The 18178-nt window shown below is 52.8% G+C and overlaps 1 protein-coding gene and 1 long non-coding RNA gene across 3 annotated transcripts in view; one reads left to right on the top strand and one right to left on the bottom strand.

Annotated features, from left to right (window-relative positions):
• Positions 1-692: 692 nt before the first annotated feature.
• Positions 693-4476, bottom strand: LOC128829323 (uncharacterized). The gene is made up of 3 exons (XR_008443326.1): positions 4388-4476; positions 2499-2660; positions 693-1131 (listed from the first exon to the last, which is right to left on the bottom strand). It is a non-coding gene; the product is annotated as an uncharacterized LOC128829323 (long non-coding RNA).
• Positions 4477-8477: 4001 nt separating this feature from the next.
• The window catches only part of TBKBP1 (TBK1 binding protein 1), a 56264-nt gene continuing 46563 nt past the window's right edge, over positions 8478-18178 (top strand). The window contains exon 1 of one of the 2 annotated variants that reach the window (XM_054014707.1): positions 8478-8565. The gene's annotated coding sequence lies outside the window, so the exon portion shown is untranslated. The remainder of the gene's footprint in view (positions 8566-18178) is intronic. The other variant, XM_054014708.1, reaches the window with a different exon arrangement.

Genomic DNA, 18178 nt, shown 5'->3' with positions numbered 1-18178 from the left:
TTTGAAATGCTAGTTCATAGCCTCGAAAAACGATTCTACACCCTGCACCAACTCATGGGTTGCAGTAGATCCAAACTCACCCGCTTCACGGGGCTCGATTTCATTCACAAAAGGACCTTAAGTTGAGTTAGGAAGCTTGGTCTTGAGGTTAAGCCATTGGCTTGGGACTCAGGAGATCTTGGTTAAATTCCTGGCTCTGACACAGGTTTCCTGTGCACTTTTAGTGAAGTCACTCAACCGCTCTCTGGGCCTTAGTTCCCCATGTGCAAAATGGACCATTCCCCCCCCCACACACACACCCTTTGACTGATTTACTCCCTGGCTTCATAGACCACGGAGGACCTAGGGAGCTCTCACAACTTGCCCCTCCTCTTTCTGTCAAGGGCATATTTTCTCCACTGATGGTAATTCACATTAAGAGCTCTTACATCTTGCTCATTACATAAGAACGGCCAGACTGGGTCACATCAAAGGTCCATCTAGCCCAGTATCCTGTCTTCCAACAGTGGCCAATGCCAGGTGCCCCAGAGGGAATTAACAGAACAGGGAATCATCCAGTGATCCATCCCCTGTCGCCCATTCCCAGCTTTTGACAAACAAAATTAAAAATTTGATTAAAGCTACTGTTAAAAAAATGATATAATACACGGGTTGGAAAAAGAGTGTCTGTACATCTGGGTATAGTGCTTAGATTATCCACCAATACAAAGTTTGTTTTTAAAGTCATATGATACATAGAGTTACATAATCAGCAATAACTCAAGTTTAGGTGAATAGATTTAACAACACAGTTTAGATATTAGAGTCTGAATACTCGGGTACATCGCTCATGAAAAGTTGGACAGAGATTTGGTTGTGGAAAGCAAAATGTATCAATGAGTGGAGATTGTCCCTCAGCACCTGAGAATTAGGTTGGTTGTCCATTTAGAAAATACAATCCACGAGGAAAGTATTTGTTACTTTCCTGACTGCGCTTCTCATCTGCACTCCAGCTCATCCCTCCTGGTATTGCCGATGTCCAGTGATGTATTCTATGTAGATGTCCCTCGACCACCTGATGGCATCCGACACCGTGAGTTGCCCCATTACTATCACTTCTTCTTCTCCTCGGTCAGACTCCGCAAAGATGTCCTGCCAAGAGATTCTTAGCTGGTTTGTCTCCCAACATCCCACCTATGTGCCCTGCCCAATGAAGGCGTTGGGATTTCACTACATTTACTGTTCTTGGTTGTCTGTAGATTTCCTGCAGTTCCTTATGGTCTCCCACTCTCACCTTAGATTATAAATTCATCAAGACAGAGTGTGTCTCTCCCCTAGGTGGTTGTGCAGCGCCTAGCACTGTTGAAGTAATTTAGTTACCAAGTTAACATAAAAAATATGAGCGAGAGAGAAACGCCAACATGAGAGATGCTTGAAAATCCGTGCAAAGCAGGTGAGGCGGAGAGATGTAGGGGAGACTGTGATAGGAGCTGCGGAGGAGAAGAGTTTTGCCCAAACAGTGGAGAAACTAAGAAGAAGTGAAGGGGAGGTCAGATCTACGCAGGCAGAAGGAGCAGGGTCAGAATATTGTCCATGGAGGGATTTAAGAACAAAGACGGCAGTTTTGAACTGGATTCCACAATGGCTGGGGAGCCAGGGGAGCTGTTTGATAGGGAAATAGGTGGTCGTTTTCTTACATCGATAGAGAGAAGGGGTGAAATCCTGAAAAAAGGGGGGTTTTGCCATTGACATCAGTGACGTTTTTTTAACATGGCTCCATGACATTAATGCTCTAAGGGCTTGTGCCCGTGGGAATGGATTGGCACAGCTATTGCAGAGTAGCTACCCACTCTGTTACTCCCGAAGCAGGGTAATTATTCCAAATAAAATCTCTTTGATTCCGGAATACAGGGGCCACATGAGGGAGTTTTACCTCCAGCCCTTTGTGGATTTATGCAAGACGCCAGCATATTAGTACCATCGGAGGGAGTGAAACTACAAGGGAAGATACCCTGGTTCCTTCCTCAGGCGGGCGATTGCCCTGTCGCACTGGCACAGCTCCGTCGACACCAGAGATGTTCCTCCTGCTTCCCCCTGCTGGGCTATCGGGGTTGGGCTTCTCTGGGGTTTAGTTGTAGAAATGTGAGACAATTCCTTTGCGGGGAATATCGGGGCCAGATCAGGCTAACCCCTTGCTCACGTGAGTAAGCTCCCCCAAGGGAGTCCCCTTGAGTCCAGGAGGAGGACAGCTTTGCAAAAGCAGGATCAGGGTGCATGCGTAATGCAAAATGAGCAGTAAGGCTTGGATACCTGCAGTGCCTAGCACGCTCAATGACTGGGGATGCTAGACAGTACCTGCAATACAAATAATATGCCGGATGCAGCTTTGAGGCAGAAAGCTGAGGACAAAGGCCCAGAATGTGAAAGGTATTTAAGCACCAAACTCTCATTGATTTCAGCCGTGGAATCCAGGTGGACGACAGTATGGTAAATAAGAGTTCTTTTTTGTTACTGCCTACCTGGATTAGAGCTGGCGAGCGACTGGTGAAAGCCCCCATTGCCCATCTGCTATGTCATCCAACACCACGTGAGCATCTTTTCCTCAAGAGCAGTGTTGCCTTTGCAGATCTTGATTGTAGCTGGGATTTTCAAGGTGCCTGAGGGAGTTGGGGACCTCACCCCTATTAAAAGTCAATGGTGGAACGATGTTTCAATGATAGTAACGTGAAAGGAACTTCTTTGGCCAATCTGCTGGCTCCATCAATCCAACTGTTTCAATAAAGAAAGCACTAAGGGGCCAGATTCTTAAAGGTATTTAGGGCCCTTTGATTTCAGTGAGAGTTGGGTACCCAATACCTTTAAGAATCAAAGGCTCATTTGCATTAAGCTTCACAAACGAGGCGAGAATGCCTGATGAGTGATGAAACCGTGGCAAGTTCAAAACGGATCAAAGGAAATACTTTTTCACAAAACGCGTGATTTGAACTGCGGAACTCCCTGCCTCATGCTGTTGACAGGCCAAAAAAATTAGCCAGCTGAAAAGAGGGGTTGGATGTAGTGGGGACAAAGGACCTAACTCGTTTTCAAATGGAGCTTGATACGTTTATGAATGGGAGTATTAGGAGTTGCCTGTGTTAGCAGGGGACTCCATGACCCAGGGGGTCCCTTCCAATTCCTGTGGATAACAAGGATTGCCTGAGCTATTATAGTTAAAACAGGGGTTCTGTGAGGGACAGTCAACCTTATGTTTTAGGGTTTTAGCCAATCTCTGTCAGGGTATGTCTACACTGCACACGTAAACTTGGGGTCTGACTCAGGTTTCAGCCCAATCCCCATTTCCATCCTCACATGAGTCAGCAACACTCAGGACCCGGGTCCTAGGACCCTGCCGGGGAGGTGGGTCAGAGCCTGCTGTGACGCGGACCTGACACCTGTCATTTTGCAGCATGGACATGCTAGCACGGCTGTGAGACCTGGGTCCGGCGATTGGAAGGCCAGGCTTACAATGCTGTTTGGCCACTCGAGCGCCGGGTTGGAGACACCACGTCTCCAAAACTGGCCTTCTAATCTCTCTGTCTCTGGGCATTTTACTGAGCCCATCAGCCTAGCATACAGTGTGGAATCTTCTCCATGGAACATTTATAAGATTTTAACCCACTTACAAAAGCAAGGTTAAGTTTCATATTTCAGTCCGAGAGCTACCAAATGTGCCGTCCCTTAATGCTCGTTCTGGGGCTGGACTCAGGTTTCCAAGTGTCTCGCTCTTTTTCCCCTCCTGAGCTAATTCTTGCAAGGACGTCAGTTCCCAGCTGACTCCAGATGCCGAATTCAGATGCCGCGACACCTGCCCTCCCTCCCAACATGCACTGACAGAGGCCGGCCTGAGTTTTTTCTTTGCATCGAAATTAACTTCAAACCTGATAGAAGGCCTCCATTTGCACTTCAAAGCGTTCTGCAGCAATCGACGAGCATGAACAAAGCCCAAAATTATGCCTCTTGGTTTTTTTCCCATAGCCCTATTTGCGTTCGAGGAACGAGGTTGGGTTTTCTTGTTAAGTCCCAAACGCAAAGGCATATTTACAAGCCCGGCTTGTACATTTTTAATTGTGCTTTAGTGAAACTCTATTTCCCTAGAATCAGGGCTATTAATCTATCTATGGAATATCACCCAATATCCCTCGGTCTGTCATCGCCATCAGTATTCAATATCTATCTATCTCCGCAATGCACATGACTAGAATAATTGATCCAACTTGACAGGTTACTACAGAGTTAAGCACCAGCTAAAATGGAAATGGATGCATTTTGCTGCCAAAGTTTAACAACATAGACACACACTCATATCCACCCCAACCTGAACACACAGACACACGCACACACACTGCCTTATCCTACTAGCTTTACTCACCTGAGACATTGTCCCTCTTGTCTGCTCTCAGAGGTAAGGACTGGGCAAGCAACGATTTGCAGAATCCGGCCCCTCAGAACGTAAGCTTGCTGGTGCAGTTACTTTGTGGCATTGTCAGTGTTCAGCTGCTAATAAATGAAAACCTGTCAGACGAGTTTCATCTTAACGATAGGGAGATGAAACATGAAAACCCAGCTCACAGCATGCAGTGGTAGGGCAAATTATGCTGCTTGCACTGGTGAAGGAGGGGGCACTGTTAGTAACCCACTCCAGTCAATTATATTTTCTGTCTATGACAATATCAAAGCCCTTTCCAAGAGCTAGCCTTTAGGAAGTCTATTGACTAGCAGAAATACTGTAGGATCTTTCATTCTCATAGCACTTTGTGCACTATACGCAGGGATCACAGCCCCCGCTCCTGAAAAGCAGCCACCTCTGGGGCAGAACGTGGAAGCTGTGTCACTGCTTCCAGCAATGCTACGCTACCGTTTCGAGCAGGAAATGAAGAGGAGCATAACCAAGTGAAAGTGCAGAACGGGTGGATGGGAATGGAATTACCCAAGGAGGGGATGGCAGTATTGCCTAGTGGATAGAGCATTAGATGGGGACTCAGGAGACCTGGATTCCTTTCCCAGCTCTGTCAGTGGCTTGCTGCGTGACCGTGGGTAAGAGGTGTCTCCCCTTGTGCCTCAGTTTCCCCATCTGTAAAATACTGACCTGCTTTGGAAAGGGCTTTGAGATCTAGGGATAAAAATAAGAGCTAGGTATTACTATTATTAGCAAAAAGTGCCATAATCGGATTTCTTTTATTGCGCAGCACAAGACCCACCATCCCTCTTAACACTGGGCTGGAACATTGGTTAAACTCTTACATGGAGGGAAGACTGTCACCTATTGAATGACCATCCCAGCTTCTTAGGGGTCCACCCAAGTAACGCCGTAGCACACCCTGTGGGAGCTGGAAGGGTCAGCGCACACAGTGATCTGCCACTGAGACAAGATCTCTTTCAGAGATCGATGAATTTCCCCTCTGTGGGTGTGCAGAGACAACTCATTCAAGAAGTGAAAAATATGACCGAGAGAAAAGTCACTGAGTAGCTGACTTTAATGTCCATACTCCTGTTGGCTACACTAGCACAAAAGCAGACACTAAAGGACTATCCAGGATCTCCTGAGTATGTGGCCCAGCTGTGCCACTGACTGGCCAAGTCACGTCATCCTGACTCAGTTTCCCTATCTGTAAAAGGGAGATAAGAGCCCATAGAGATGAGATATGGTGAAGATTCATGTATTATATGCAGCATTCATCTAGGGTATTTACATAGAGAAACAATTTGGTTTTCACATCAACCACACATTTTTACTTGCTTTTCCATTCTCCCTACTCCAGCAAAGGCAGGAAGAAAGGCTTTCCGGTGAAGGCAGCAACCTCTGAGATGTAAGTTCAATTCCTGCCTTGGTCACAAACATCCTGTGTGACCATGGTCAAGATTTTGAAAAGTCTTTTGATTTTGGAAGGGTAACTTGAGCCTCCTTAAAGCAGTCTGGTTTTCAAAAACCGAGCCTCTGCTCTCTGGACACCTGGGTTTGGGGCATCCCAAATCCCCAAGTCAGTTTCGAAACTCTTGACCGTAAATCTCTCTGGGTTTCAGTGCCCCATCTGCAAAATGGGGTTCATGAGGCTTCCTTTCTCCCACCCTTTGGTCTGTTTTGTCCATTTTAGACTGTAAGGCCCAGATCTTGGAAGGTACTTAGGCTCCGACTTTCCATAGAAGGACAAAAACCACGAGGAGTCTAACAGATTTATTTGCTCCTCGTGGTTTTTGTGGCTACAGACTAACATGGCTACCCCTCTGATCATTGAAGGACAATGTCTCTTACCGGCCATGTGTGCGTTCCCACAACTGGACACCTCAACCGGGGCCTCTGGGTGTGACCTCATAAAAACAACCACCATCCCCAAACCATCAACTCTACAGACCTCTTGACTCAGAAAATGATGCGTTTGTTAAAAGGATATATTCAGTCCCTGCATCAACACCCGTAACATACACTGCTATATGGAAACCCGCAGTGACAGCTTCACCAGAGAAAGGATAACAGCTATTAATAAAGGCCGGGTGCAGCTAACTGAAAAAAGAATCTAATTCCATAATGGAAACCTCTAAGTAGAGAGATATTTAAAGAATAATATGTTCTCACTGGGAAAAAAAATCCCACGCCCCATTGCATGTCTTTAATGGGGTTTGGTGGGTTGGTTTTTTTTTTTTTAATTTCTCCCACTGTTATTCTATTTAAAATGTCTCAATTTTATTTTGATCTCTCATACACAATACGGAAGTAATCTACTCCTACGGCTTTCTTGAGAAGACTTGAGAAGCAATAAATCAGTTTGCAGGAGCTCGCGAACAAAACACTTCCCCTCGTGTCAATCAGGGCTGCGTGACTGGTGAACTGGGGAGCGTACGGACTGCAACGGAGCGTGTGGGTGTTTTAGATGCTAGCATGAAATACGTCCTTTGGAGGAAGTTCTACCCACAGTCTGCCTCGTGGAGCCCCCTTGCCCGCGATGGGCACACAGGTAAAGCTATCATGCCAGCCTCGGCTCCAGTAAGGTTGGCTGAAGGGGGGGTGTTGAGAGTAGGTTGTTGCGTCAGGCATGCACAGGCGTTATGGACTCCTGCTGGAAGGCTGGCATAGTAGTTACACTGTGGCCCTGGGCTCTGGCTGAAGGTTGGTGGGATGGGGATGGGATTCAGTTCTCCATCTCTGCTTCGCTCCATGCACAGAGTGTGTGTTTTATCCATGGGAGGAGAGACTGGCATACTCAATTTTTTTCCCTTGGCTATGCAGAATCTCATTTCAAGCAAACACCCACTAAACCAAAACATTCTCAGTCCAAGCTTAGCCTGGAAACAATCAGCGTGGAAACCATCTCCAGTGGGCGCTTCACACGCCCCAGAATTACTTGGACACTTTTCACAATCCCACCCTATGGATCTAGGACATGCAGGGTCATCTCAGCACAAACGTAAGGGGCAGAGGCCAAGCTCCAACTCAATTTGATTCATGTGTAAAATATCCAGCACTGGCAGTGGGAGGAAACTACACAAAGGTCTTGAAACTGCAGATCGCCTGCTCCATAAACTAAACGAATCAATTTAGCCACAGGCAGAGGTAGTGTTTACACAGGACTTCCCATCTCCAAGCGATTTGCAAACATCCCCTCCTGAGGGCTCCCTGCAGCTTTGTGAAGGAGGGGAAATTTCACAGACTGGGAAAACTCACAGGCCTAGGATTTTCAAAAGTGACCAGTGAGTCTTGGGGCTGGCTTGAGACTTCTTAAAGAGGCCTGGTTTTCAGCAGGGACCTGCCAGCGCTCCAGGCCTCTGAAAATTAGGTGCCAGAGGGGAGGGTCGCAGATCTAGGCACCCACAATGAAGCAGGGGAGAGAAACTGCGGCTAACTCAATTGGCTGTAGCCAGAGGAGGTCAGTCGCCTCTTGCCAGTTAGACAGGAGGAGGCAGACACCAGACAAATAAATAAGGAGGAGATTGAAAATGACGCTCCTGTCTGGGAAGTTGGGTGAGCAGCAGAGACAGCGGCCAGCTGGTTCTGGGGGGAGCGGGGAGGGTTATTTCCCCAGCTCCTCCTCTTCCCTTAAAAACACATCGCTGCATTTAAAGGGGGGGGGGGTTGGAGGGGGGATAAGGGACAGGATCCGAGCCTCTTGGAAACGACCAGGGCGGCTCTGTGACTCTGTCCCTCTCGCCCGGGGTCTGGTTTTGTTTATTGGCTCCGCGGGCAGGAGCTGGCGTGGCCCAGGCCAGGCGGGGAGCCGGGGGGAGCCCGCGGCCGAGCGGTCCCGGGCCGGGGATGCGCTGGGCAGGGATCCAGCCTGCCCGGCCCGGCTCGGCTCGGCTCGGCCCGGCTGGGGGCCACGTGGTGCGGCTGGCGGGGGCTATTCCGGGCGGAGGAAAGGGGCGGCAGGAAAAGGGAAGCGGCGGAGCCGGAGCTGAGCAATTCCCGGGGAGGAGAGAGCGAGCGAGCGAGCGAGCGGGTGGGTGGGGGGCGAAGGCGCCGCCCCACCCCCACCCCCACCCCGGCCGGCGCTGCTCGGGGGTGGGGTGGGGAAATCCGGCCGTGCCGAGGATGGAGCCCGCCTGGCAGCGGCTGCGGTGAGTCGCTTCTGCCTCGCTCGCCGCGTCCGGCCGGGGGGGATCGGGCCCCTGCCCCCGCGCGGGGGGCCCCACGGGGGGGGGGTGTCTTCTCTGGGCGGGGAAGGGGCGGCTAAAGGTCCGGGAAACGCGCCCTACAGGGCCTGGGGCTCCGCGCCCCCCATCCCGACCCTCCCCCGGCCCCCTTGCACTCCGACCCCCGCCTGCCCGCCCCCCCCCCCCATCCCGATCCTCCCCCGGCCCCACTGCACCCCGGTCCTCCCTGCCCGCCCCCCCCCGACCCTCCCCTGCCCCCCCCATCCCGACCCTCCCCCGGCCCCACTGCACCCTGGACCCTGCCTGCCCGGCCCCACTGCACCCCAACCCCCGCCTGCCCGGTCCCCCCATCCCGACCCTCCCCCAGCCCCATTGCACCCCGGACCCTGCCTGCCCAACCCCCCCACCCCGATCCTCCCCTGGCCCCACTGCATCCCGGTCCCTCCCTGCCCGGCCCCACTGCATCCCGACCCCCGCCTGCCTGGCCCCCCCATCCCGACCCTCCACCGGCTCCACTGCACCCTGGACGCTGCCTGCCTGGCCCCCCCATCCCGACCCTCCCCCGGCCCCACTGCACCCCGGACCCTGCCTGCCTGACTGGCCCACCCATCCTGACCCTCCCCTGGCCCCACTGCATCCCAGTCCCTCCCTGCCCGCCCTCCCCCAGTCTGACTATCCCCCCTCCCTGCTCAGCCTCCCTATCCCGACCCTCCCCCGGTCTCTCCCTGCCCGCCCCCCCGCTTGCCCGCCCCCCATCCCCACCCTCCCCGGTCCCTCCCTGCCCGCCCCCCCCAACCCAACACTCCCCAGGCCCCACTGCACCCGGGTCCCTCCCTGCCTGGACCCCCCAGTCCGACCATCCTCCGGCCCCACTGCACCCCTCCCTGCCTGGCCCCCTCCCATCCCATCCCATCCCGACCCTCCCCCAACCCCACTGCACCCCTGGTCCCTCCCTGCCCGGAACCCCAGCCTGGCCCTTCCCTGGACCCATTGCATCCCTGCTCCCTCCCTGCCCTGATCCCCCCCAACTCCCTCTATCCGTGAGTCCTCCACACTCCAATCTCCCCAAGTCCCCAGACTCCATTGCATACTGACCCCTCCCCTCTTCAGTCCTGGACCCATTGCATCTGTGATGCCCCATCTCTAGTCTGGCATCTGTAACTCCTACCACCATCCCATTTCATAGTGATCCCTGCATTTGGACCCCTCCCCCCACCCATACTAGCCCCTTGATCCCGTTGCATGTCTCATCCCTGCCCTCACCCCCCAGCCTCTGCATCTGTGATCCCACCATTCTGATCCCGCTGGCCAACTGCTCCATAGCACCCTAACACCCTGCATCTGTGACCCCCCCATCCTAACACCCTGCATCCGTAACACCCCCCCATCCAATTGCATCTGTGATCCTCCAACCTCTGCTGACCCCATTGCATGCTGACCCCTGCCTACGTGACCCCTACACCCCTAACTCCCTGACCCCATTGCATCTGTCCCCCCCACTGCTTACTGGCACCCTGAATCTGTGACCCCTCTAACCCAACTCCCATCCCGTTGTGTCTGTGATCTTCCCCCATCCTGATCCCAGAGCACCTCTGGGCCCTCCATATTCTGACCTCCTGCATCCTGAGACCTGTGACCCCATTGCATCTGTGACCCTTGCATCATAACTCCCAGGACCCCATGGTGTCTGTGACACTCTCCAACCCTGATTTTCCCCCCCACACACAATTGCAGCATTGTCCCCCCCATCCCATTGCAATTCCTGCCTCTGTGCCCCCCCCTCTGCATTCTGACCACTCTGTCTGCATCTGTAACTAATGCAGCTGCACATGCACCCCCCGCACACCCGGACCCATTCACTTGACCCTTTCCCCCCAGTATGGCAAGCGTGCCCCCCCCATCCTGCTCCCATTGTATGTATTCACCCCACTCCCCCCACACTAGTGGGATCTTCTAGACAGACCCTTCCCCTCCCACCCACCTCAGCTCTGCTTTGGGCTCAGAGGCCAGACATCTGGAAGCAAATGCAACATCTGGCTGCTTGGGATGACTGTGTATGGGGTGAGAGGGAGGGGTAGGGAGGCTGTGCTTGCAGACTGATCTCTGTGAAGGCTCACAGCAGGGCTCGAGCAGGGAGCTGGGGCTTTGCCAGCCAGGTAACGGTAGTTTATTATTTGCAAGCATCTTCCCGGCTGGCTGGAGTGGATGAAGGGATGCCCGGCTGGTTCTCAGGCCTGCTCTGATGCCTTCCATTTGGGAAGTTGAGTGTTTGCATGGTGGTTAGCAGAGCAGAGAGAAAGGGGTTAACGGTTTTGCCACCTGCTCTCACACAGGCTTGTTCTCACAACATTGCTGTTGCCTGCACAGTCAGACTCGCACAGGCCCACGTGCACGCTCAGGGCCACAGTGTTGCACGTTCACACTCAGTGTTACGCACCCTGATGCACGCTACTCTCCCACACGCACGCTCACAGCCTTACACACCGGCACGCTCACCACTACCCTGAGGCGCGTGACAGAGCGCACACTCAGGCTCACGCACGCACATTCGCACGGCTAGTCACACACACACACTGTCGCACTTTTTGCACACAGACATACACGCGCGCTCTCTCTCGCTCATCCACACCAGCTGGCAAACTTCCCTCCCACATCGCGCACGCTGGCAGCATTTCGCTCGCACGCTTGATGCTCACGGCTGCACACCCATGCGCAGAGGTGCCAGGGGGCCTGAAGTGGTTTCCATCGTATTCAGGGCTTCCAGTTTGGTTCAATGGCTCTCATCCCCCCCCTCTGTACAAAGGGTTCCAGCCCCCCTGCCCATGCGCGCCATCTCTGCTGCTTTCCCTGATACCTGAAGAGATCTCTGTTGCGGTGGGTTACTGCTGGTTCAGACACAAAGTGAAAGAGAAAGCAGCCAAGGGAAATAAAAAGCAATTAAGGGAGGAATCTTTCCCATCACCGCTGAGTAACCAAGAAGTTCAGGGCAGGAAAGAGATTCAGATCAGCCGGGGGGGGGAGGGCACTGCCGCAGCTGTCTTTTTGTAGGGGCTGGGGGAGGTACGCTATTACAGGGGGTAACTCTTGAATCATCTTCCCCTGGTGTTTAAACTACAGGGCCTGGGAAGCTGTTGTTATCCGGGATGGTCCCATTGTGATGTGGGGGCTGTCAAATGTCCGTATCGGTGCCAGCACTTAATAGGAGACAGCTGGGTGTAGGCAGCGAAGCCAGGCACCGAGGATGGTGCTTGGTCCCTCTAGCTCTTGTTGTCCCCCTGAGCGATCTGCAAACCAGAGCTGTGTTTGGTGCCGCTTGAAATGTACCAGCCAGCCGTCACGCTGCACAGCGGAGGCCCGCTGTCTCCCCTTGGAACAGGAGGAACTCCCGCTGGTTCCGATAGGATTGATTGTCTCCTGTGGGAGAGAACTGAAGACCATGGGGATGGGCAGGGTATGATAAACTATTGGGGAATTTTGGCCAAGGAGTCTGGCCCCTGCTGGGTGTTTGGGATTGTGCGTTTGTGCTGGGAATTGCTCCTACGGGTTACTTGCCTATCTGCTTTTGAGGCCCAGGTGCGCCGTGATTCTGCAGCTGGGGAATGTTTGGCTTCTTGTTCGCTCATGTGGGGAAAAAAAAAAAGTTTCTAGGCCTTATGGTTGCAAAGTTCATCACCCAGATGTAACTGATACAATCATGCTCGTCAGTGGCACCAGTTCAGGTATTTCTGGGGGGTGGGGATTCAAGTTCCTGTCCCTCCCCCGCAGAGTCCGCAGACAGCCTGAAACCATAACACAGGAGAGGTGAACTGCCTTGTTCATATCAGGTGGTGGTTAACTCTGAAACCCAATGATGGCACGATCAGTGTCAGCTATTAAACTTTTGTTAACTGTTTAATTGCCAATGAGTATACTTACTACTGTTGATCGCAGGTTGCCACCCACACCTTTCCAGGTGCCAAAAACCTCACCTGTCCCCTCCCCAGCTTCTAAAATCCACAACTTCACCCATGCCAAGAACTCCTGCAAGGCAGTGATGCATTTTAACTGCAAAGTTCTGCAGCAGACCGACGATAAAAAACGTAGAGGCCGTGTAAAATAAATGGCATGCAATAACCGGGGAAGCTGTAGTGATTGCATTATTTGCTTTCCTGTTGGATTCAGTGAATGTCTCAATGTTTTGATTTATCCGACGCTGCTGCTAGGGTGACCAGACAGCAAGTGTGAAAAATCGGGACGGGGCTGGGGGGTAATAGGAGCCTATATAAGAAAAAGACCCAAAAATCGGGACTGTCCCTATAAAATCGGGACATCTGGTCACCCTACCTGCTGCAGACTCTCTGGTCAATCATACAGGGCTGCTGGAGAAGGCAGGGGATTGCTGGAGAGTGCACAAGCCCCGAGGACGCTCAGCACACACGCGGTGCATTGTTGAGTGTGTTTCATTATCCACATTGTGCGGAGGGGGAAACTGGGGCACGGAACGGCAAAGTGATCACACAGTGAGTCCATGACAGAGTGGGGAGTAGGACCCAGCAGTCCTGCTCTAACCACTAGACCCAAATCCCTTTCCAGATCCAGGAATGGAACCCAGGAGTCCTGTTTCCCAGTCCATTCTGTTGTAACCACTCGAACCAGCCCCCCGCTTAGAAGCAGTAGAACCCAGGAATCCTGTTCCCTGGGCGGTGCTGCCTTTGCTTGTCTCAAGCAAATCTCACATATAAGGGTTTCCAGTTCAGCTTGGGTTAGGACAACTGCAAGTTCTAATACCCGCCTCTCTGCGGTCTGTTGTGCCCAGTCCTGTGGGGTAAGCTCAGGCCTCTTAAGGAATTAACCTGCGACATGGCGAACTCAACAAATGTGCCACCTCAGATTGGGCACGAGCCAGAACAAATAACTGAAAAATGAAGGACTCCGGAACGGTGAGTGAACCGTTCTGAAGGGTGCCCGGTGTCTCCTAGCGATTTCTTGCAGACCGTTGATTCATCGCCCACTGCTCCCTGTGCCGGCAGAGAGTCAGGCCAGCATGTGGCCCGGGTGGCACAGAAGGGGAGATTTAGATCTGGAAATGTGGACGGAGGGAGAGGGAAGAATCTGGTGTTGGAGGAAGTGTGGGATAGTGGTCAGAGGAGGGGAATGGGACTTGGGGGCCCCTGGCTTCTCATGCCAGCTCTGGAAGGGAAGGAGGCCCTAATAGAACAGGCGATTGGGAGTCCGGGCTCTAGGGTCTCTTCCTGGCTTTGACACACATTCTCTTTGTGACTAACAGCCACGTTTCAGGTGGCTGGTGATTTCTGGGCGCTTCCAATTTTTAGGGAGCCCAACTTGAGATGCCTGAAGGGGGCCTTGGCTTTCAAACCCCTACAGATCCCATTGGCTAGAGCAACCGTCACTCAGCGCCCTCCAAAAGTCAGGCTCCTCAAGGATGGAGGCGCTGGGGATCTGTGGCCACTCTTGGACAAGCTAGGCTCGAACCCTCCCGTGCCTCAGTTTCCCCAGCTGGAAAACAGCTCGAACAACCCCTCCATTCCCAGGACCTCATGGCAGTGGTCTCAGGATTAATTACTCTTCCCAGGGTCTGGTATAAATGTCAGGGTTTATTACTAACGCCCTTAATGCCTGCTCCCCTAACAGGCTGTGTGTTGTGCTGGCTTTATGTCCTCTCTGTAAATACAGCATCCGAACAGACAAGTGTTACGGGAGCGTGTAAAGGTCATGTAGTGCCCGAGGTTGCCTTCTCTTTTAGCCTTCCTTGTCCCAGCGGGTGTAATGTAATGGCTTTTTCTGTAACCCCAGCGCCTGCTCTGTGACCGGCTATTCCAGCCCGGCTCGGCTTGCGCTGTCCTTTCCTGCAATGGCCTGCAGTTCCCAGCGATGCCCTTTGGCCCTCTTATCGGTGCTGGGCCGGCGCCAGTGGGGGGGGGGGGGGCGGGGCTGTGAGAGGCGGTGGTGGAGCAGTCATAAGATTTTAATAGCTGTGCCGCTTGAAATGGAACCCAGGATTATGAAAATCTCAATTAACGTCAATTGTGGATGGAGGGATTTTGAGTCAAAAGGGCTTGGAATCAATCTCATGGGCTTGTTTCAACCCCCTTTTTTTTAATGTCATTCGGCCTGTCGGCTCTGATTCTGTCTTGTTTGTATTACAGTCGCACATACAGACCTCGACAGCGAGGGCGAGGTCTTACAGAGACAGTGCGGTGCAGTGGTTAGAACGCAGCACCGGGACTCGACAGCCCTGGGTCCTGTTCCCGCGTCTGCCGCTCACCTGGAGCAAACCCCTCCCCCTCTCGTGCCGGTGGCGTTAATGCTTTGTATGATCCCACGTGCTCTGTTCAGATTGCTGGCAAGCCCGGTGTTCTCCTCTGGACATATACAGCGCCGGGCACAATGGGGCTCGCTTGGGACCTCTCTCGTTAATAACACGGCGTGAGAGACAGTCCCTGCCCCAGAGAGCTCGCAATCTAGACAGGCAAAGGGAGGGATCAGCGAGGTTTAACGAAGAGAACTGAGTGTCTGAATTCACATGGCAGGTCAGGTCCCCTGACTCTCAAGGCCTGTCTTCACCACGGAGTTAACTCCCCGCGTTCGAGCTGCGCTCGCGAAGGCCATGTCCGCACTCCAGGCTTTGGTCGACGCCAGTTACCTCGGCATCCAGCCGCCGCTGTTAGTACATTGCTTGGGCGCCTGCCCGCTTGGCTGCGTGCGTCTGCCTGCCCGGAGTGCTTGCGTCGACGCAAAGTGCGGCGCACTGCGGGTAGCTAACCCGGTGTGCCACGGGCTGCCATCCCAGGCAGTGCCCTTTGGGCCGTGTTCGCAATGCATTGTGGGGTAGAAATGAGTCGTGCAGGGATGCCTGGAAGCAAGGAGTCAAGTTCCCATCGTGCAATTTTCTCCATCCCATAATGCCATCCGTATCCCATAGATTTCTGGGGCACATCCCACAGCTCTTAGCGCTGGAGGAGGGATTCTTTCCCGGGGACGTGTGGGACAACTTGTCTGTCCTTTCTGGGCGCGTGGGGAAAATGGTGAGCAGGCGTTGGAGGATGGGCAGTGCTCAGATGGCGCTAGCCCTGTGTTTCTTGAATGCAGCTACTGTGGCTGCATGCGGCCACTGGGGGCATTTCTTGTGGCCACAGCCACCTGGCCAGTGACTGGGGCAGGGGAGGGGAAAGGGGAAAGCAGTGGCCCCTCCCCTGCCCCCCTCTGGAGACACAAATATCAGAGAAGCTGGCAGCCAGTGAGTTCCCCACCTCCCTGGGTGGGGTGAGGCTCTGGCTTCAGGCTTCAGCCCTGGAGTGACAGGCAGCAGGCTCTGGTCATGGGGTTCTGGGCTCTGGCCCTGGACACAGACTGTGGATGCCGGCCCTTGGCTCACCCCTACCCCCCCCCCCCCGCCGTATCATCCCTGGCCCCCACTGCCTTCCCGGCTCCCTATCCATCCTCCCTGGCCCCCCTGTCTCCCTACTCACCTCCCCATCCAGGGCTTAATTCTGGTTTGCCAGGGCTGAGTAAGTCTGCTGTGAAAATTGAGCTCAGTCTATTTGTTAATATCACTTTTCACAGCCTCCCAGTAAGTCTGCTGTGAAAAGTGATATTAACAAACATTACTTTTCGCAACAGCAGACTTACTAGCTAGCAAGTTTTTTTTTAAAAAAAAAGCAACCAAAAAGCAAATGAAACCACCACCACAACAAAAGACAAGAAGGTGCAAAGCACCTTATTTGTGTTTGTTCTGTTTAGGTCCAGTAAAGAATAGAAACAACTGTACATTATTTTTATCATTGAGTCTGCAAAAAAAAACCCCACCCTCTCCGTAAATAAATTATAATGATTTGGACGTGTATATGTGCATATTTGTCTGTTTTTCCTAAAGTTACTTAAGTATTTCAGGAAAAATTGTCAGAGTGGCCACCAGCAAGAGTTGATGGCCGTGCTCTGAGGTCACCGAAAAATGTGTTGGGAGAACCCGTGCGCTAGCCGGCATTCGCTGCAGAGAGTCTGGGGCAGCAGCCGAGGGGACTGGCCCCACTCCAGTTACAAGCAGCATGCATTTGAGTGGAAGGGTTTGTGTGTGAATGGGGCTTGAGTTATAACAGGGGTAGGCAACCTATGGCACGTGAGCTGATTTTCAGTAGCACTCTCACTGCCCGGGTCCTGGCCACCGGTCCGGGGGACTCTGCATTTTAATTTAATTTTAAACAAAGCTTCTTAAACATTTTAAAAACTGCATGTACTTTACATACAACAACAGTTTAGTTATATATTATAGACTTATAGAAAGAGACCTTCTAAAAACGTTAAAATGTATGACTGCCCGCGAAACCTTAAATCAGAGTGAATAAATGAAGACTCGGCACACCACTGCTGAAAGGCTGCCGACCCCTGAGTTATACCTTCACTGTTAACTTAGCAGTGAAGGCAAGTCCTCTGCCTTTCCCCTGAGTTTTGGGGAAGTGGGGGAGGGGGGCGGGGGGCATCTGGGGGGTTGTGAGGCTGGGTCTGGGAACCCCTACGTTGGTTCATAGTGTGTTTTCTGTGGTTGGTTGGCTTTGTTCGTTTGCCCTCTGGGCTGGGTTTGACGTTGTGATGATGTCATGCTCTTTGTAGGCTTTATTTAATTGAATGCTTTTAAATACTAATTCCCTCAGCAAAGAGAGTGGCACTATAGCCGTCCCCTGGCACAAGCCACAGAAAGATCTTTGGGAAACAGCTGTTTGAAGGGGGCCTTAAAGCCCCTCCCAAGAGCGGGTTGGGCGCTGGGCCCTGTACATACGCATAGTACAAAACCAGGTCTACTCTGACAAGTTAAGCAGATAAAGAGTGGGAGGGGACGTGTGACTCCCCTGAGGTCACGTTGTGGAGCTCGGGCTAGATGAGCCCACCTTTCCTGACGCCTAGCCCACCCTGCTCTAATAACCCTGCCCGTCAGGCTGCATAGACATCTACTCAGAGTTATTCTCCCCCATTTTACAGAGGAGGAAACTGAGGCATGGGGGGTCTAAGTGACTTGCCCAAGGTCATGCAGGGAGGCTGTGGCAGAGCTGGGAACTGATCCCAGGTCTCCTGCATGCTAGATCAGTGCCTTAATCCCTCGTGTCACTGTTAGTTATGCGTGGAAGAGAGACATTCCCACATACCCTGGCCCTTTCCCTGGAGGGACCCGCATGGCGGTGAGAGATGAGTCTTAACGGCCCGTTCCTTTCCTGAGGCTGCCAACAAGGGGGTCAGCTGGTGCCAGTTGTGTCAGAGGCACCTGTCTATTAAAGCTCTGGGTTGCAGCCCCCGTCTCATTCACCTAGTTCCATAAACAGCTGGGCCGGAACTTCAGGCCCTACTGATCCGGGCTGGATTCGAACTGGTGACCTGAAGAAAAGAGGGTGCCCCCGCCCCCTCTGCAGGTATAATGCAGGTCTGCGGCACATGGCAAGTTAGCCATGGGGATGGGGATGTTGGTGCCAGGAATCAGGAGGCGCTGGCTGCGCTCTTGGTGATGAGCGTGTCTTTCTATAGGGCGAGTTGGATTCCTGCCTTGAATTTCTAGGGAGGACAGGGAGCCTTGTGGCTAAGGCGCCAGCCT

Source organism: Malaclemys terrapin, chromosome 25, assembly GCF_027887155.1.
Source record: "Malaclemys terrapin pileata isolate rMalTer1 chromosome 25, rMalTer1.hap1, whole genome shotgun sequence".
Classification (NCBI taxonomy): domain Eukaryota; kingdom Metazoa; phylum Chordata; order Testudines; family Emydidae; genus Malaclemys; species Malaclemys terrapin.
This window is presented reverse-complemented; position numbering and strand designations above follow the sequence as displayed.